A 14,227-nucleotide genomic window follows, 5' to 3' on the forward strand; every position below is an offset into this window, starting at 1 on the left:
TCTCCTGGATATTAATTTTTATTTAGACATGTAGCTGAGAGATTCACACTCTATGGCTTCCTTTCCACTTAGTTGTTTCTTTAGCGGTGCAGAAGCTTTTTAGTTTTACAAAGTTATAGTTACCAATTCTTGAACTTAATTCTTCAAATGGAGTCCTATTTTAAAAGTTCTTTCCCATACCGATATCTGTCACATTCCACTCCCTGGCCCCCATAGGTTTGCTCAAACACATGAGTCTATGAGTCTATGGGGGCCATACCTAAGCGTAATGCAAAACACATATAGTTCAACTTCAAAAATCCCCATAGTCTATCACAGTCTCATCAATATTTAAAACTCAAAAGTTCAAAATCTCTTCTTAACTGTAATCTCAATAAGATCAAGAAGCAGATCATATACTTCCAACATATTATGGCACAGGATATACATTACAAAATGCCATAGTGAGGGAATACTGGACCAAAGCAAGACCAGAAACAAGCTGGGCAAACTCCAAACTCTGCATCTCCATGTCTGACCCTGATGACTGCAACACACTTCTCTTGGGCTGACCCCGCCCCCTGTTAGCAGCTTTCCTCGACAAGTATCCCATGGCTCTGGCATCTCTAACATCTTGGAATCTCCAAGGGAGATCAACTTCACAGATTCTTGTTCCAGTGTCTGGGCTCCTCTAAGGGCTTGCGTCACTTGGAGCTCTGCCCTCTGGAGCACTCTAAGCTCTGTGGTTGACTCCACTCCACTGTTGCTGCTGTTCTTGGTGGTCATCCCATAGTAAGGGCATCTCCAATTTGATGAAGTCTTCTACTACAACTAGGCCTCTCATGGGCTCCCTTTATGGTGCCAAGCCTCAACTTCTTTGCATAACCCTTTCATCCTGAGCCTTCAACTGCAACTCAGGCTGTACCTTCACCAATGACCTTCCCTCCCCTCTCTCAGGGTCAAGGTTCAGCTGCTCTCCATGACCCCTTCATGCCTTCAAAACCAGTACCACCTGGGTGATTCTTACACATTACCAAGTTCAGCTGCAGCACAAGACACAATCTTGGCTATCTCTGGAACACAGCTTCTTTGTGCTTTCAGAAAATACTTCCTAGAAGATTTCACTTCAGTGATACTGGTCTGTTCTTAATCACTGCTAATTTCTTAGCTCCAGCTAACCAGCATCAACTATCCCAATAGTCCCCTCTATTCCTGACTCTAAAGCCAGAGCCACTTGGCTGAAGCTGCTGAGCTCTGCTGCTTGCTGGAGCTGGAACATGGCCCCCTTGTTCTATTACATTGTCATCAGCTTTCTGTTTTCCAACTCCTTCACTGCCTAAGCTTAGCTGTCCTAGAATTTGCTCTGAATATTGACCTTGAACTCCAAGATCTGCATGAGATTAAAGGCATGTACCACCATACCTAGACCTAAGCTTTTCATTATAGTTCGTAATCAAATTGAAACTGAGAACAGCCATCACAATCCATCACTTGTCAGTTTGACACATAATCATGTCTTCTTATATCCAAGTGAAAACAATAACCAGGTCACAATAACACCCAACATGATATAACTCTCCCTCATACAACTGCAAATGCATGCTTAGCTGGGCGGGATCTTGCCCCAAGGTCAACAGTCCTTTAATCTCTTTATCCTTGAACACAGGATTCAGTTTGGTTCTGATTCCTGGTGTCTCTTTATTCTTTGAATCAAGAATATTCTTTCTAAATTGGCTACACTTGATCAAAATGTTCTTCATGAGAGTAAAACACAGCACAGAGTCTAAACTGGGTTGCTTTGAGACCTCCTATCATCAAGGCGGGAAACACAGCAGCATCCAGGGAGGCATGGTGCTGGAGGAGCTGAGAGTTCTACATCTTGTTCTGAAGGCAGCCAGGAGAAGGCATCTTCAGGCAGCTAGGAAGAAGTTGTCTTTCTTCTGCAATGGGTGGAGCCTGAGCATAGGAGGAGACCTCCAAAGCCCATCCCCACAGTATCACACTTCCTCCAACAAGGTCACACCTCCTAACAGTAGCACTCTCTATGGACCAAACATATTTCAAACCACTACCCTCCCTGAAGTCATTCTTCACAGAAATAGAAAAAAATAATAATAAAAAAAATTTATACGGAACCACAAAAGACTCAGCATAGACAAAACAGTCCTCAGCAAAAAGACAATGATGGAGAGATTACATCCCAGATCTTAAGATATATTATAAAAGCATGGTATTAAAAATAACATGATACTGGCACCAAAACAGCTGTGCACACCAATGGAACAACATTGAAAATATTGAAACATGAATACACATTCTTCCAGACACTTGATACATGACAAAAATGCCAAAAACATAAGCTAGAGAAAAGAGAGGGGATCTTCAACAAATGGTGCTGACAAAACTGGGCGTCCACAAGCAGAAGAATGAAACATCTTAACTTCTTAAACAATAGGAAGCCTAGATAACATTTGCCCCAAATAACAAATAAAAATAACAATGTCTGGTACTAAACAAATAGTAACACCCAAACTAATCTAATGCTAAATCCTGCAAGGAGTGGTCAATAACAGTAATTCTAGTTGTCTGGATGGGAAGCCAACTCGGTCACAAAGAGCTTGGCTAGCATATGCAAGATTCTGGGTTCAATTCCCAGCATTGGAAAAATAATTTAGAGAGACTCTAATGTGCCCACAAGCAATGAAAAGGCTTCGATTCTCTGCTTTCTGAGGAGAAGCTGCCCCAATTCCAGCAACCACTTCCAGAAACCACAAACGCAAACGCAGAAAAGAGCTAAGCACACCATTTCCCATAAGAACCTTGCTGCAACTGGAGTCACACAGCATTCTGGAAATCATTAATGCATAGTGTATAGTTCTCAAAACTGAATTTAAGCCACATGAAAGCCAAGGCTAAGTTGGAGGAGAAATGGAAGTCTGGAGAAATTCTTGATTAGCTCATGTGTTTAAGGTGACCTCCGTTGCTGCCAAGTGAGGCAGATGGAGTTTGTTTATGCATACCCTGCTGAGTTGGGTAAAGGGGAAAAGACACAAACCCATGTTGAGACTTAACTATGGGCTGCTCTGCCTTACTATACATTTCTCTTTCAAAGAGAAAAAAATGTATTAAATAGCAATTTAAAATGCCCTTTCCCCTAAAGGAATACCTAAACCAGTAAAATAGATTCTTCCAATGATCTTTTACCAGTGATCAGTAAATAACAGAGCCAAGCATTTACTGGCTCCTGACATGACATTCACTGAAAGAACTCAAGGTCCATCTGAGGTTAACCAAACCAAACGGAGTAAGGTGATGCTGCCCCATACTAATTCTATCCAGCTTGCAGTCCATCAGCGATTCCTAAGACTTCTTTAAGACGCTTAGTGCTGGGCAGTAGAAATGGGTGAGGAGTACAGTGAGTGCCTGTTCTTCCATTATTCCTGCCATGGGAGAGGTGGGAGGTGGAACATGGCGCATGGTGTTAACTACTTCTTTGGAAGCACAGTTGTAAGTCAAGCGTTCTGGCTGTGCTAGGAAAGAGTACAGGGACAAGATAGCAATAGACTAGGGACAGATGGAAGGGAGAGAAATTTGCAAACAAATGAAATCAGAAAATAATCTCAAGCAATAGGAACATGTTTTTGTTAGTCTGTTTTCCTGATCCATGCAAAACACAATGTACTTTAAAAATGACAGTGTAGGGGTCAGGGGCTTAAAACATAGAGCACAGATGCCTCACTCGTGAATTATGGTTCTACAGAAAATAAAGCTCAGGTCCCTGGAGTTCTAGCTCCTAAGCTAAGAAGTTACAGTTTAAAAAATTCTAGTGAATCTTTTAAAGTCCAAATTTATTGAAAAATCAGATACTGTCTATTCTTGCCTGATATGCAAAGATATTAACAGTAAAGGAGGAAACTGTTAGAAAACATTTATGATTTATTTTGATTTCATGTGTATGAGTATTTTCTGTGTGTGTGTTGTGTGTGGTGTGTGTGTGTGTGTGTGTGTGTGTGTGTGTGTGTGTGTGTGTGTATACCATGTGCATCATGGTACCCACAAAGATCAGGAGATGGTGTCACATCCACTGGAACTGTCTTACAAGCAGGCTGTGAGCTGCTATGTGGGTGCTGGGAACAGAACCTCTGGGGAAACAAAAGGAAAACCAAAAATAATAACAACAAACAGGTCATCTGTAAAAGCAGCAGGAGCTCTTAACTCACTTTGCATTCTCATGTGGCATGCACATGAGTTTGCATGCGTGTGTTACATACGCATGAGTGTGTATGGAGGCCAAAAACAAAAACCAAAACAATCTTGCTGTTACTCCTCCAAACAGCCTCCATCTTGCTTTCTCAAGTAGTTGATTTGTATGTAGCCTACTAAATATTCTAGACAGGCTAGTCAGAGGGCCTCCTGTCTCCACCTTCCCAGCACCAGGATGAGATGTGTATGCTACTCCGCCCAACTTTCACTGGGTCCTGGGAATCAAACTCAGGTCACCATGCTTGTATGGCAAGCACTTTATAGACTGAGCTAGCTCCACAGACTAACAATTAAGGTGGTGGTGGTGGTGGTGGTGGTGGTGGTGATGGTAGTGGTAGTTGTGGTGGTGGTGGTAGTGGTAGTGTTGGTAGTGGTGGTGTGGTGTTGATAATGTATGGTGTGTGTCTGCCTGCAGAGGTTAGAAGAAGGTACCAGACCCCCTGAAGTTGGAGTTATAGCAATTGCGAGCTTCCCAATGTAGGTGCTGGGAACTGAACTTTGATCCTCTGGAAGAGAAGAAAATATTCGTAACCACTGATCCATCTCTCCAGCTCCTCAACATGCTTTAAAGTATTTAAATGCTTGGCAGTGGTGAGGCATGTGTTTCATCCCTGTACCAGGGAGGCAGAGGCAGGCAGATTTCTGTGAGTTTGAGGCCAGCCTGATTTATAGAATGAGATCTAGGACAGCCAGGGTTACACAAGAAACCCTGTCTCAAAAGAAATCTTATCGCTGAATCTGTAATAATTTGAAATTATTTACTGTATTTTCTGGTTATGTTTACAAATGAGCATCATTTTTAATCACTTAGATTTCTGTAAAGTTTTAAGGTCTCAAGTTTTTTGCAGTGATGCTGTCAAACTCAGAGCCTCACAGAAGCCAGGCAAGGGCTCTGTTCCTGGGCCACACCTCCAGGCCTCCTTTAGGCTTTCAATATGGACTGTATTCTTTGGTTTTGAAAACGCAGTGATGAAATATTGCTGTTTCAACAGTATGCTTAGAACAAATTCAAGGGTTGACTCTTCAGCGTATGATGTTGTTTTGTAAATCTCAAACAATAAAAATGAACAATTGCTTAAAAGAAAATTTTAGGGAATAGAAGTCAACTCTCAAGCAAAAAGCAAATGTATACACGGTAAATCAGTCTTATACTAAGAAAGAGATAGAAAGCCAAGTGTGGAAATGGGGTAAGACCACAGCCAAGACACACACACACACACACACACACACACACACACATACACACTCACTCAGAGAGAAGGAAGGGGCGGGGTGGGGGAAGAGAAAGGGAGGAAAGAAAATACCTACTCCTGACTCCAGATTGTAATGAGCCAATCTGGAAACTATCCCCACAATACTAAATGTTGAAATTTTTATTTAGAAGATAATCAGTTTTGTATTTCTAACTATCCTGGCCTTCGAATGTACTTTTCCCTTGCTTCAGAAATCCATGCAGAGCCCCTACTGTGTGTCAGATGTAGATCTAGAACCTGGGCCCCTACTGTGTGTCAGATCTAGTTGGAAATCCTAGCAGAGCAAAACTCCATCTTAGACCTCAGTGGTTAAGAGCCCTCAATTTCTTGATATATTTAAATGATTCTTCTTCTCTTTCTCAAGAACAAGACTTTTCACAATGTTGAAAGGAGCCCTGACTGCTGCTAGGTTCTTCTCATTAAGTAGATCATGACGTAGAGGCTGTCAGTGTTCAGAGATAACGTCACAGTAACAGAATCGGATTAATCAGCACATGTAAGTCAGAAGCTGGGAAAGAATGAGAGCAAGAATGCCCTACTGGCAAAATGATAGCCTATTCTCCTGATTAGAAGGCAGAACAGTGCCAGAGTCTCAGGAATCTGATGAGACAGAGGATGGAGTGCAGAAATGTTTGCAAAGTGAAGTAATTCAGTTTATGCCCCCAGCTCTCCTATCTCTCTCTCTCTCTCTCTCTCTCTCTCTCTCTCTCTCTCTCCCCCTCTCCTCTCTATGTCTGTCTCTCTATCTCTCTGTCTCTCTCCTCTGTCTGCCTCTTTCTATCTATCTGTCTCTGTATCTATCTGTCTGTCTCTTCCTATCTCTGTCTCTGTCTGTCTGTATGTCTCTGCCTTTCTGTCTGCCTGCCTGTCTCTGTGTCTGTCTCTATCTGTCTGTCTCTCTGTTTCTCTCTATCTCTCTCTGTCTCTGTCTCTGTTTCTCTATCTGTCTCTGCCTATGTCTCTCTGCCTCTCTCCTGTCTCTGTAGCTGTCTGTCTCTCTCCTCTCTGTCTGTGTCTCTGTCTCTCTGTCTCTGTCTGTCTCTCTATCTCTGTTTCTCTATGTCCTTCTGTCTCTGTCTCTGTTTCTCTATCTCTGTCTATGTCTCTCTGCCTCTGTATCTGTCTCTCTCCTCTCTGTCTGTGTGTCTGTCTCTCTCTGTTGGTCTCTATGTCTAGTTCTCTGTGTCTATCTGTCTCTCTGTCTCTCTCTCTCCCCCTCCCCCAACCCCACCCAATCCCTCCATTTATACATATGCCTCTGTCAATCTGCGTATGGCATCATCCTCTGAGCTCTGAGATTTCCCTTGTATCCCGTGGGCTCCTGTCTGGAGTGCATGTTTCTGGGCTCTTCCTTTGACCACTCTCTGATCTTAACTGCTTTAGAGAATTTGTACAAACTCTTCAGAAAGTTAAGACACATGATTTCAAAGATGTCTTTTTGTTGTTTTAGCACTTGCTAATGACTACAACTTAATTCTTTTTTCACAAAAGCTGTGTGGTTCGGTTTCAGCAGGTCACTTTTGTAGGGAAATAAAAGGGATCTCTCCCCCCATTCTGTTTGCTCCTAATTAGCCCTTCTTCAGTCACAATTAATTTACCCAACAAGGCTCGACTTAGCAATGTTGTCCTGTGGTCCTCACTTCCACCACCTCAAATTTGTTGGAACCTCAAGAAAAGAAGCCGTGACCTTTTCCAAATCACACAACTAAGAATGTGCAGTCCTTGTCACTAGCGTATCAGTAGCTCAGCTCCTCCCCCAAGGACGAGGTAGGGTGAGGGGGTCCTTTCCACAGCCTGCTCTCAGCTCTGCTCATTGATGAACGGACAAATACTTTCTTGTTAGCCTTCAAAGAAAGTGCATTGCTTAGTTTGAGGAGCAATGTTTAGAGTAACTATTTAACGGATACAATAGACGTTAGTTTCAACTGTTAAAAATGGCCACCACTTAGTAAGCAGTGCCTAGTCATTAAGTCTGTGTTTTAGATTTATATTAGACAATTTACACACACTGTTAGGTCAATGTGTAGTCAAGTAATGTTTTCTATCAGTAACTATCTTTTAAAAGGTAAATTAGCATTATTATGAAAACATGATAATGAAAAAATTAGCATTCATAACATGTTAAAGAGTCCTTTCAAGTGAATCTGTGGCTTGGTTATGTGGACTTGTATCTCCTTTTTAATGATGGTTTTATTTGACCCAGCCAAGAAAATAGTTCTCACTGAACTTCTTTAATTTCTGTATATATTCCTTCTTGGTTTTTTCTTATTCCAGATCAGAAATGGATGGACTGGAGAGATGGCTCAGTGGTTAAAAGCACTGACTGCTCTTCTACAGGTCCTGAGTTCAAATCCCAGCAACCACATGGTAGCTCACAACCATCTGTAATGGAATTCTCTCTTCTGAAGTGTCTGAAGACAACTACAGTGTACTCACATATAAATAAAATAAATAAATCTTTTAAGAGAGAGAGAGAGAGAGAGAGAGAGAGAGAGAGAGAGAGAAGTAAACTTGTGGAAATCTCCAGAAACAATTTCTTATAGCTAAGTAAGAAAGCAGAAAAAAAAGGAAAAACCAAAGTGAATTTGAGGAAGAACAAATGAATCTTGTAATTAAGAAAGTGGAAAACTATTTATCAGATTACTTTTTAAATGAACATATGTTTTGTCATTTTTTTAAAGGCAAAATGTACTCAGAACAATTGTGACAAATACCTTTAGTCCTAGTACTTGGGAGGCAGAGGCAGGCAGAACTCTATGAGTTGAAGGCCAGCCTGGTCTACATAGCTAAATCCAGGCCAGCCAGGGATATATAGTGAGACCCTGTCTCAAAAAAAATATGGAAAAAAAGTACTCAAAATTCATAACCATTCCAAATTTAATAATTAGAAATTACACAGTAACTCAGAAAACAAAATTAAATCAGTTAGTCTTAAAAATCTTTAAGAAGAGTAATCTCAGAGTGCTTTCAATGCAATATCTAGTAATAAATACTAGAATGCAGTTAAAATTCAAATCAAATGACTTTATTTAATGTTACTTTAAGAAATGTTCAACGTGTTAATATCAAGATTCATTAACCTTCTTTGGTCACAGAGATGACATAAGAGCAAAACTTGCCAAATTTTGGCCAATGTCAAATACTGCCATGAGATGGCCTGAAGATTTCAATTTTTCTTATTATTAGTGAGTATTTCAAGTTGCTAATTGGCTGGCTGTGACTGGAAAAGAAACTTAGAATCAGTATTCATTGTACAATGTTTTGGAAGAGACTTGCTTTGAACTTGAGGGAACTGTTAGTGAAAGGTAAACCACACACCAGCAAGGCAGGCAGGCTCAGTACATCAGGGGATGAGATAAACCTTAGACCTCCATTTCCACAGCCATTTCCCCATTCAGTGCTTAGTACTCTCTGTGTGGACTCCTGGACAACTGAAGTATCCATTACAGCCTGCAGTCAGTTAGTAACCTGTGGAGCTTTTGTGCTTAAAGAGACCCCAGGACCCAGGTCCTTTCTCCTGCTTCAGGTTTCTAGAAATCATACTATCATTTTCTAATTCAAGTTTTTACAATAAGAAGAAATCGGGCGCTGGGGAGTTGGCTCAGTGGGCAAAGTGCTGTTTATACAGGCATGAAGACATGAGTTCAGATCCCCAACACTCATATAATAATGACGACGATGACAACAACAATGATAAGGCAGCACTGAACACCAATAACCCCAGCACTGGGGATACATAGGAAGGAAGACTGCAAGGTTCACTGTCCAGCCAGCCAGTCTAGTCAAACCAGTGAAAGACTCTGCTACAGAATATGAGTTTGAGAGCATCTGAGGATGCTTGGCATTTGACATTAACCTCTGGCCTCCACATGTAAGCACGCATGCATGCATGCATGCACATGAGCACACAGAGAAGAAATCAGGCAGAAGTGAGCTTTGACCCACAACCAGTTGAAATGAATGTCCTGGAAGCAGTCTTCTTGATCTGCTGTTTATTCAAAAGAAAAATCAGCCATCGAGTTAGTCTAAAGGACTGGGCTTGCCTTAAACCCAGTTCCCAAGACGGTTTGGATGGAGAAGTGTTTTGGGAATCTCTGCAGATGCAAGTCTATTCAAACACCAAAACAAATTATCAAAATTGTCAGGCTCATTGCATGAACTGGTAGCATGGGGTTGTGGAAGAAGAGACAGTCTGCTTCCCTTCCAATTTACTAGTTTCTGAGTCTGCATCCTTACTGTTCCTGAATAAGTCCTATGGATTGATCCAGAAGAACTGAAAAAAGTCTGTGACCAGGTTATTTTAATTCAAGGCACAGATAACAGTTATTAAAACTCGGCATAAAGAGAACAATTTAAAAAGGGGGGGGGGGTGGGGATTTAGTTCAGTGATAGAGTGCTTGCCTAGCAAGCACAAGGCCCTGGGTTTGGTCCTCAGCTCAGAGAGAGAGAGAGAGAGAGAGAGAGAGAGAGAGAGAGAGAGAACAATTTTTATACAAGAAACTCTCCTCTGCTTAAAGTCCCAAGACACCTGGTGTCCAGGCCCCTCCCATGGCCCACAGTCCCCTTTAGTGCCCAATGGCTCTCCTCTTTACCTGCTCTCATTGGCCCAAATGAAATGATCACTGGATTGGTTATTATGAGTTCTTCCTTGCTCTCTGAATCCTGCAAAGTCACCTGTCACTTGTCCCTGAAAGTTCTATGTACAAACATTTAAATCTCTAATTTCATAATAAATGCAAAACACACTTGATGAAAGAGAGATTCAATCAGGTACACTTTCCACTGGAATTAACTTCAAATTAAAAGTTACTCTTTCTTTAAAAAGTAATAACTGCTTAAAATTGGTTTTAATTTATTCACAAAAAAGTTATTGTCCATTTCAAAAACAAAAAATAAAATATTCCTTTTTTGTTAAGTAAAATAACTAATAAAAATGACTTCATAAAGGGTCTATTGTATACTCAGATTATATCACTCAAATGCCAAAACTCTCAACTTGGGAGGGGTGGGGCTGAGGCAGGAGGATTGTGAGCTCAAAGCCAATCTTAGCTATACAGACCCATCTCAAAACACAAAAACGAATAGGTTGAGCATGGATGTGCATGCCTTCAATCCCAACGTTTAGCAAGCATAGTGAGTCCCAGGCCAGCCAGAGTTAGGGATGAGGGAGGGAGGGAGGGAGGGAGGGAGGGAGGGAGGGAGGGAGGGAGGGAGGGAGGGAGGGATTGCCTGTCCTCCACTTCAGTTTTCAAACAGGGCCAGTTTGACTTTTCTGAAAAGCCAGGTATGTAGGTTCCCAAATCAGATGAGGGACTGTAGAGTGCTGCCCATAGCTGGGACAAGCTCTCAGAGAGCAGGGCAGGAGTGGGGCCACTCCCTACCCAAAGCAGGTTGGGCCTCCACCACCCCATAGAGACAAAAGCCAGGTCCCGATTGCCCCAGCCTGATTCCCGCCAGGGAACTGGCTTCTCAGGGATCCTGTGACAGGCTGTCTGGTAATCTAATTGATATGCTTCGAAAGTCCCTGCCTCTCCACTAAGCTTTGGAATTTGAATTGGTACAGCATTAACGTTCGCCTTCAATCACGTCCGCATATGCAAATTAAGTGCATCTTCTCCCTTGTCTTTTTTCCTCCCCTCTGGGCTGACTCAAACCATATACACAAAGCAGCCATTTCAGTAAGGCGGCCAATTCCTCTGGCAATTCCTCCTGGGTCATTTATACCTGCCATACTCACTGTGCTCCCAGAGAACATGCTCCCCAACTCCTCCACACCTTGAGACCACAGGCAGGCAGATCTGGGCAGGTTGATGGGATTTGGGGGGGGGGGGAGCACGACACACAAGGGTATACCTAGATTTGAAACTGTCTTTATGTTATTCTTAGTGGTCACATTGCTTTCTTAGAATAGGCCTTTGAGAGTAGAATCAAGAATCGTTACCCAGTTGAGTAGATAAACAAAGGTTGCAAACCTTTTAATGGTGGTGCTGGGTCAAAATGGAGTTGTGTCAGCTTAAAATGCATGGTTCTCCTTTATTATGTTTAGATTAAAATGGCAGGCCTCTCAACCCTTTAATTGATTTTGAATATGAACATCTATGTTCTTCAGAGGACATTTGGAGAATATAGCTATGTTTCAAGCCTTTAGTTTTCCATGCGTCTAACAGGCATTTGTTCAACAAGTATACTGCCCTACAAAACAATTCTTTTCACAGAGAGAAGGGGTGGCTGAAAGTGAAGAGGCCTTCAGGGACATACTCAGTCTCCCTCCATTGCCAAAAACAGTGCTTGCTAAGGGAACATGAGTTTCTAAACCCTACCTTATTATTCAGAGGAAAATGTGCCTGCAGAAGACACAGAGAAGGTTGAAAATCATGTACATGGCATCACAAATTCTAACCCACAGGCTTGACAAAATACAGAAACTCCTGAAACTCTGTGAGACAACAGGACAAATAAGAAGAGGCTCACCAAAGCTGAAGGGGAAGCCCAAACGCTTCCAGTGAAGGACAGTGTGGCTAAATCCCCTGTTAATACTCTTGCCTCTCATCCACTGATCATCTGCTAAGAGGCCAACTGAAGACGTATGGCCAGGCTGCTATAGCATGCAATTGGATTATCCTGCAGGAGCTCCAGGTCCAAATTGGAGGCTGAACTCATTCTAGACAATGCTGGCTGCTGGGAAGGCAGAGTGCAGGGATTCATGATCTGTTTTCCTCAGACTCTAAATGTCTGTGGTACTTTGAATGGCAATAGCCCTCATAGGTTCATATGTTTCAATCCTTGGTATCAGTTGGTGGAACTGTCTGGGAAGGATTAGAGGTGTGGCTTTGTTGAAGAAGGTATGGCCTTGTTGGAGGAGAATGTCATTGGGGGTGGACTTTGAGGCTTCAAAAACCCACACCAGGCCCAGTATCTATATCCCTCTCCCTCTCCCTCTCCCCCTCCCCCTCCCTCTCCCTCTCCCCCTCCCTCTCCCCCTCCCTCTCCCTCTCCCTCTCCCCCTCCCCCCCTCTCCCTCTCCCTCTCCCCCCCCACCACCACCTCCCTCTCCTCTCTGCCTGCTGCCTGCAGATCAGGATGTAAATCTCTCAGCCACTGCTCCAGTGTCTATGATGATCTCGGACTAAATCTCTAAAACTGTAAGAAGCTCCAATTAAATATTTTCTTCTATAAGATGCTTTGGTCATGGTGTCTTTTCACAACAATAGAACAGTAACCAAAATAATGTCTTTCTAGTGTTCTGAAACTTCAGAATATCAATGTGTACCAGGAAAATGTTAGGTACCTACTCAGATGCCAACATTTTAACAGGTGGTTGGGGTGTGGTGTGCTTTTCCATTCCTTACCTATTTGTATCTGTGCGTTTGCACGTGTGAGTGCAGGGGCACACATACCCAGGCTCGCACAGAGGTCAGGGGACAACCGTAAATGTTGGTCCTTCTCTCTCCCACCTTGTTTAAGACAGAGTGCCTTTTTTGTTGTTGTTTTCACGTGCCTATGCCAGGCTGGCTGGCTCACCAGCTTCTATACGTAACAAGAAGGCAGTAGAGGAGACTGTCTGGAAAAGAAGGGAACCAAGGGCACGAGGCAGGCCGGGCAGTGGGGAAGACAACAGCCGTGAACAGAGGGATGTAACAGAACGGCACATAAGTAGGAGAACTTCATAATGAAACCCAGTCCTGTGTAGCTGACTTTGAAACTATTAAAAAGGCAATTTTAAAAGTGAGTGTAACTGTGGAGAATAGGAGAGATGGATGTGAGTAAGAGGGTGAACAGAGTTAACTCAGCCTGCTTCCTCGGCTGAACAAAAGCAAAGGTTCTAATGAGCTCCATGTTCTAACGAGCTTGGGACTCTGGGGCTCAGAGTCCTCTTGTGATATAGATGCTGGCAACAGGAACATCCTTTGGCATTTTGGGTTTTTCTTTTTTTTTATTTATCTTCTCATCTATTTTTGTTTGTCTTGAGACAGGGGCTCACTATGTAGCCCCGGCAGATCAGAATTCACCTCATAGACCAAGATGTCTTCGAATTCAGAGATCCTCTGCCCTCCAAGTGTGTGCCACCACGCCCAACCACCCACCATTTTTGGAAGTTGAGCACAGTTGAGACGACGGGACCCACACACACTGCCCCATCACCCACTGCACAAATGTGGTGTGAGTGTGACAGATTAAATGCCCCAGAGAGCCCTACCCCTCCCGGTCTTAGTCTTTAAAGTGAAGCAGATTGCTTATGCGGTGAAGTGGCAGAGCTGTTTATTAGCACTTGGCTGCTGAGAGATTCCTTTTTAATATGTAGAGGTGCAGTGAGGGAATGGTAATGTAGGTCACAGACTTTACCTGGAGGAGAGTTCAGCCATGGAAAGAATATGATGTTAAGTCAAAGGGTCAAAAGATCAAAAGGTGCTAAGTTTAGTGGTTAATTTTTACCATATTTACAGGTTGGGTATTTAAAATTTTGTTATGATAATCAGTACTTTGAAAATCTAAAGAACTTGTATATGTAATCTCTCCTCTCTGTCTCTTTTTGTGTATATTTCTATCTCATGCTTTCTGTCTCTATGTCCATATAAGTCTGTCTCTCTGTCTCTGTCTCTGTCTCTGTCTCTCTCTCTGTGTGTGTGTGTGTGTGTGTGTGTGTGTGTGTGTGTGTGTGTGTGTGTAAAATGCTAGTGCACTGGGAATGTTACTGAAATGTGGGAAGATGGGTTACACTGGGAAGCAAGAGG

At 42.6% G+C, this 14,227-nt stretch overlaps 1 pseudogene; it reads left to right on the forward strand.

Moving 5' to 3' along the window:
• Positions 1-14,227, forward strand: part of Lamb2-ps1 (laminin subunit beta 2, pseudogene 1) — a 114,113-nt pseudogene that overhangs the window by 87,091 nt on the left and 12,795 nt on the right.

The sequence above is a fragment of the Rattus norvegicus genome, chromosome 6 (assembly GCF_036323735.1).
Source record: "Rattus norvegicus strain BN/NHsdMcwi chromosome 6, GRCr8, whole genome shotgun sequence".
Classification (NCBI taxonomy): Eukaryota; Metazoa; Chordata; class Mammalia; order Rodentia; family Muridae; genus Rattus; species Rattus norvegicus.